The sequence below is a fragment of the Gossypium arboreum genome, chromosome 8, assembly GCF_025698485.1.
Source record: "Gossypium arboreum isolate Shixiya-1 chromosome 8, ASM2569848v2, whole genome shotgun sequence".
Taxonomy (NCBI): domain Eukaryota; kingdom Viridiplantae; phylum Streptophyta; class Magnoliopsida; order Malvales; family Malvaceae; genus Gossypium; species Gossypium arboreum.
In genome coordinates this window covers 70,134,136-70,140,998 of record NC_069077.1, presented here as the reverse complement: position 1 = coordinate 70,140,998, position 6,863 = coordinate 70,134,136, and the positions used below count along the sequence as shown (strand labels likewise).

At 41.3% G+C, this 6,863-nt stretch overlaps 1 non-coding gene across 1 annotated transcript; it reads right to left on the bottom strand.

The window, feature by feature from the left end:
* Positions 1–2,479: 2,479 nt before the first annotated feature.
* On the bottom strand, positions 2,480–2,585 carry LOC128279762 (small nucleolar RNA R71). Its single transcript, XR_008269958.1, has one exon. It is a non-coding gene; the product is annotated as a small nucleolar RNA R71 (small nucleolar RNA).
* Positions 2,586–6,863: the final 4,278 nt, after the last annotated feature.

Below are 6,863 nucleotides of genomic sequence, written 5' to 3'. Positions count from 1 at the left end.
CACTTAGTGGCATTTTAGGACATTTTATTAGTATTTTTATGATTTGCATTAGGAGATTGGATTGTGTTTACATGTTAGACACTTTTAATTGCATGCAAAAGGTTTGTGTTTGGTGGTTTGGCAGGTGCAGGATATGAAGAACAAAATAAAGGAGTGAGGGTTTGTTAGGGTAAAAGGTTGGACAGGTTGCCATCTTGTATGCCGTGGAAATTTAGAAAGATGACCATGTTAACATTCAATGCATACCAGTTTCAGCCCAACTCTTCTTATACCAGAAAAATCTGCCTAAAAAAAAAGAGAAGATATCGTGGGCTGTTGGAGCTATTCTAGGAAGAAAAAGCCTATAAAAAGTTGAGGGAGTAAGCCCTAAGTATGGAGATCTAGAAGCTACAATTGAGGGTAGCAGCTGAGTAGAGAAAAAGGGGAGACCGAAGGCAGTCTCTCTCAACCATCATAGGAGACTGTGCTACTGGATTGCAGATTGATTTGGTGACAGCCATCTTATTAAGTTCTTTAATAGTTGAATTTTAAACATGAATTTTAATCGCCGACCCATGAGCTATGACAAACCGCAATTTATACATATTTCTATCCCATGCTTAGCACATTTTATGGATGATTTTTCCTTAAAATTGGTAAATTCGATGCACTTAATGCCTTAATTTCATGTTTTATACTTAGGTGAGCATAAGAGAGTGAAAGGAACGAGAAACAGGCCAAAAACGGAGAAAATGGGCCAACATATGAAATCAACATGGCCTGGACTTCCTCACACGGGCAGACCACACGGCCGTGTCCCTTTGGCAAGGTCAAAGCAAGATTTACAAGGGTAGATCACACACCCGTGCCCATTTAACAGCCTTGACCACGACCTTAAACAATCGCACACGGGCGTGTCCCTACCGAGCCCAAGTTTAGTCCAATTCAGAAAAGGCCAAATTTGAGGTATCTTAGGCATTCCAAAGCCTATAAATACACCCTAGAAGAGGAGAAGAGGGAAGACGCAGAGAAGGAAGCAAGGAATTGCTGAAGGAAAGCTGATAGATCCATCTTAGAAGCCGGATTTACCATCAAGACTGAAGATCTCCCTTCAAATTCCCCCAGGAGTTTTGGGTGTTCTTAATTCTTGTTTTGATATTCCTAGATATTGATTCAAGTTAAGCTCTTATTCAGAGGAGGAATAGACCCTGTCTAAGAGTAAATATGTCATAATTAAGCAGAGTTGGTTGCACACCTAGAGATAGGGTGACAAAATTTTGCCGAATTAGGGTGAAACCTAATAAGGGGATCCATAGATCGAGTTAATGCAACCCTAGGGTGTTAATTAGAAAGAGATTTCAACGTTGTTAGTCTCAAGAGAGATAATAATATAACTGAGGGATCTCTACGGAACAAGTTGAATGAATAAATCGTCCGATTCAGAGTCAAATAACAAGTGAAGTCTAGGTGGATTTTTCCTTAGGCATTGTCTTAATCAATCGAGTTTTCCAAAAAGTATTTTCTCCAAATTTCTCTTCTGTGATTTCTTAGTTTAATTAATCAGTTAGATAAACAAAACCCTTTTATTTTTTAGGCTAGATAATAAAAAGAAAGTTGATACCAGTACTTTTAGTTCCTTTGGGTTCGATAATTCGGTCTTGGTAAAACTATACTACTATTTGATAGGTACACTTGCTTTCATCGTGATAATAGTTAGTTTCAAGAACGATTCATTATAAATATTTAAAACTTGTCACGAATATCACGTATCAAGTTTTTGGCACCGTTGCCGGGGAACTAAGATATTAGGAACACTCGATTTTATTACTCTAGCCATTTACTTTTACCGTAATTTAAATTTTATTCTAATTTTATTACTAATTCTTCTTTTCCTTTTTTACGGTAGGTTCTTATAGTTTATAACTAGAAGAAACCCGTCAGGACCATTACTTTTTGACAGTGAGATCGATCGCACAATTCGCAGAAACGAAAGAGAAATAAGGCGAAGCTTAAGATAGATAGAGAATGAGCAAGAGGACGATATTCAAACCACAACGAAGGAGATGGCTGAAAATCAGGAAAACCTGATACCTCCTGCGATTTCTGTTAATCCAGTAAATCAGAATCCTGCTCCGCGCACTATGTATAATTATGCTAAACCTTCTTTAACAAGAACTGAATTGAGTATAGTTAGACCTGCTATTGCTGTAAATAATTTTGAACTGAAACCTAACACACTTCAAATGATACAATAGTTTGTTCAATTTGATGGTTTGCAGGACGAGGATCCCAATGCTCACTTGGGAAATTCTTAAAATTTTGCGATACCTTTAAAATTAATGGCATTTCTGATGACGCCATCCGCCTTCGATTGTTTCCCTTTTCATTAAGGAATAAGGCTAAACAATGGTTGAACTCGTTACCACGAGGGTCAATCACTACTTGGGAACAAATGACCGAAAAGTTTTAATTAAAATATTTTTCGCCGGCTAAAACAGCTAAATTACGTAATGATATCTCTTTTTTGTGCAGATGGATTTAGAAACACTCTACGATGCATGGAAGAGATACAAGGACCTTTTGAGAAGGTGCCCTCACCATGGGTTACCGCTTTGGCTATAGGTTCAAACGTTTCATAATGGCCTGAATCCTTCGACTAGGTAGATGATTGATGGAACCGCTGGAGGAACCATCAATAATAAGGCACCTGAAAATGCCTATGAATTTATAGAGGAAATGTCACTGAATAAATATCAGTGGCAAGTCATGAGGACAAAGCCAACAAAAACAGGCGGCGTTTATAACGTCGATTCGGTCACCATGCTCTCTAATCAGGTAGAACTCTTGAATAAGAAAATTGATGGTTTTCTTAGTTCTTCACAGGTTCACCCAGTAATGCAGTGCGAAGCAAATGGAGGTGGATCGAGCAATTCAGAATACCCACCTTATGGCCACAACATGGAGAACGAGCAGTTAAATTACATGGGTAATAATCCTCGATCCCAAAACAATCCTTATAGCAATACTTACAATGCAGGTTGGAGGAATCACCCAAATTTTTCATGGGGAGGTCAGGGAAATCAGAAACCACCACCCCCTCCAAGCTTTCAGCAACCACCATACTAGCAGGAGAAAAAGCCGAACCTTGAGGAGATGCTAACCAAATTCATCTCGATGTCAGAGACTTGTATTCAGAATACCAAGAACACACTCAAAAATCAACGAGCATCAATCCAGGGGCTCGAAACTCAGATTGGATAGCTCGCCAAGTTGATTTTTGAATGACCACAAGGTAGCTTGCCAAGCAACACTGAATCTAACCTAATGGAGCAACTCAACGCAATTGCCTTTCAAGATGAGGAAGGGTTAGTGGCAAAACCAATGCCAGAACCGGTGGTAAGCAAAGGTAAGAATGAGGTAGGACAAAACGAACAAAAATCAATAAGTACATATTATAAACCTCGTGTGCCATACCCCAATGCAACAAGGAAAGACTGTTCAGACGAATGATTTGGTAAATTCCTTAAACTTTTAAAGAAACTACATATTAACCTACCGTTTATTGAAGCACTTTCGTAGATGCCGAACGCAGTCAAATTTTTAAAGGAGCTTCTAGCAAATAAATGAAAGTTAGATGAAAGGTTGCATGTGGAGCTGAACGTGGTTTGCTCAGCCATTCTTCAGAATAAGCTACCCAACAAACTAAAAGATCCAGGGATTTTTACGATTCCTTATTTAATTGGTAGTTTAGATGTTAATAATGCGTTGGCTGATCTAGGGGCTAGTATCAATGTTATGCCTTACAAATTGTTTAAGCAACTAGGTCTAGGGAAACCCAAACAAACTAGGATGAGCATTCAATTAGTAGATAAAACTGTCAGATTTCCTAGGGGTATTATTGAAGACGTACTCATTAAAATTGACAAATTTATATTCCCAGTTGATTTTTTTGTTTTAGACATAGAAGAGGACAGTAATGTTCCTTTAATTTTGGGAAGGCCCTTTTTAGCAACTGCTAGAACAATTATTGACGTTGACACAGGTGAACTCACACTTCGTGTAGGAGACGAAACAATCAACCTTCAAGCTCGCAACCTGAAGAACACATTGAAAGTTGAAGGTGATTGTACAAATTGTTCTACTAAGACTGATCATACAGTGCAACCTATTTTGCAGGAAATAAGTTCGAAGGACACGCATTAGCCATGTTCAATCCACAACAAAGAATCCACCCATGAAGAACGAAGGTTACAAATCGAGGAGTTAGATGAATGGCTGACATTCAAACCGAGAAAACACGATAAACCAAAACTACGCCAGAACGAGCTCAATGCCTCACCAAATCAACTTCAAGTTAGAGACAAAGTACTACTAGATACAGTAGATCCTCGAATCGCCACTTCTGAACCGAATGAAGAAACCCCTCTTACGGTAACTAGCATTTTTCCATACGGTACGATCAAGATAAATCACCCCAAATTCGGCACATTCAAGGTAAATAGTACTCGTCTTAAACCTTATGTTGATAAAATTTAAAGCAGGGATAAGGAGTGTAAACTCCTCGATCCACCATGATCACACACCAGAGAGGTAACTCGAGCTTAGACTGTAAATAAGAGCTTCTCGGGAGGCAACCCGAGTACTAACAATATTAATTTCTTTAAATTTTAGTTTTAACATATAACATACTAACCAACTCATGGAACGCAGGCTTTCTAAAGCACACATGGCCAGGCACACGGGCGTGCCTTAGGCCGTGTGAAAACAGGGCAAAATATTCCCCAACACGGGATGCGATAAGTTGCCACAGCCATGCGTAGGAATCGTGGGCAAACCTACCAAAATAACACGGGCGTGCGACACGCCCGTGTCGTAGAGCCTTGGTTGAACCTGAGAAAATAGCACGGGTATTTTTCATGCTCGTGTCTAGAACCTGTGTTCAAACCTATCAATTAACACGGGCGTGGGCCTACATACACGGGCGTGGGAGAAGCGAATGAAGACAGACACGACCATGCAACACGGCCGTGTGCACCCACACGCCCAAGGAACACGGGCGTGGGCCAAATGTCAGATGCGCCCAAATTCAAAATTCGCAAATCACATGGGCAAAAATTGGGGAACACGGGAGTGTCCCCTGGCTGTGTGTCCCAAAATCTATAAATAACCTTCACTATTCATCATCTTCTTCACCCAAAATCCCTAACCCTAGCCGCTACAAGTCCACACGGTCTCCTGCCACACCCGTGCGCCACCTTCAACCACATTTTTGACGCCTAAGCTCCTCCATCTTGCTTTTGTTTACTCTTTTATCTCAATCTTCTTCAATTATTTTGCTTCTTTCATGATTTATATGCTCCATTTGACTATTTTACGTGCACATTCATAGTTAGAATAGTAGATAAATTTATGTTTTTAAGTTTTGTTTTGGTAATTTTTATTTTCTTGGTCAGTATATTAGGCTACATTCATTCATTGTTTCTATGAGTTTCATGCTATTAACCCCACACAAATTCATTCTTTAGATATCTCCATTACTTATTCTCATAGGGTTATTTGGCACATTTATTTTGGTTGTTATAGTATAGGTTAATATGTAAGCCCTATGGAAAGTATTCACATTCCACTTCAATTTCCATTATAGGTACATTATGTCTACCTCATTTGGCAAGAAGACTGCCGTCCCCTCTTTGAAAAAACGGAAAGGGGCGCCATCCTTGGGACTTACCGTAAAAATTCACCACCCTTCCTCTAATTTCCACAGGCAATCAAGAGGAACTACTTCAAATTCTACGGGCCCGACCCTTAGAACTGGGCCGCTGTATAGACTGGACCGCGATAGAACAAGTCCAACTTGCTGATGCAATTCGGGTCCTCCTCACCATCGATCCTTGGGGACTTTTCTTTAAGATTGTCGAGCCGACGTATCTCGAGCTCACGATGGAATTTTGCTCAACATTTCATCTTCAGACCGTGATGACCCGTTTTGATGATCCGAGAATGGTCCAATTTTGCCTCGGCAGTCTAGTTCACTAGTTGAGCGTCCCAGAGCTCGATACCTCACTGGGCCTTTACATAGAAGAGTTCATGGAGGAGAATGAGCTCTACACTCTCAATCACCACATCCATCATTCTCCTTCACGGTGCTGGAACGCCCTCGCCCCTGGCTCTGCCTCTTACAATCCTAGCCGCTCCAAGGCATCAACTCTCACTCCATCTCTAAGGTACCTATACGCCATTTTAGGTCACATGTTAACAGAAAGGCGAGAGAGCACTGGCATCGTCAACACTCACAACACCTACTTTCTATGGTGTATGTCGCATGGGCACATCTTCGACCTTGCCTAATTCATTGCCCTCACCATTCAACATCAGACGGAGGGACATAGTAAGGGGGTCATCTCCATTTCGCCTTATGTGATGCGGCTCGGCACTTTGGGCTCCTCAACACAGCAGCCCAATCATCCTCCCTCACTCTCATGGGCCAGATGTCCCCACAGGGCATCTCAAGCATGCTTAGTATGAGGATGATCGAGAAGCGCCAAAGAACCCACCCTCCTCAGTATCGCCTAGCCCAATCCACCAAGGAGTAGGATCTCGAGGACATTACTGATGATTTCTCTCCACGTAATAAGGACCCACCGTCTCAGCCACCACCACCGTCTCATCCAGTGCATGCAGCGGCTTCATACGCTGACATCTCTGAGCGCCTTTGTAACACCCCAAACCCGAGACCATCGCCGGTGTCGGACGCGAGGGGTTAACGAGCCAAGTCCTCTTAAAGCACCGACCAATTTGGCATTTCCAGACAGGCTGGAAAACTGCATCACTGTCGTCTTAAAAATCATATCTCGAGTTTCAAAACTCGGAAACTGATTCCGTAA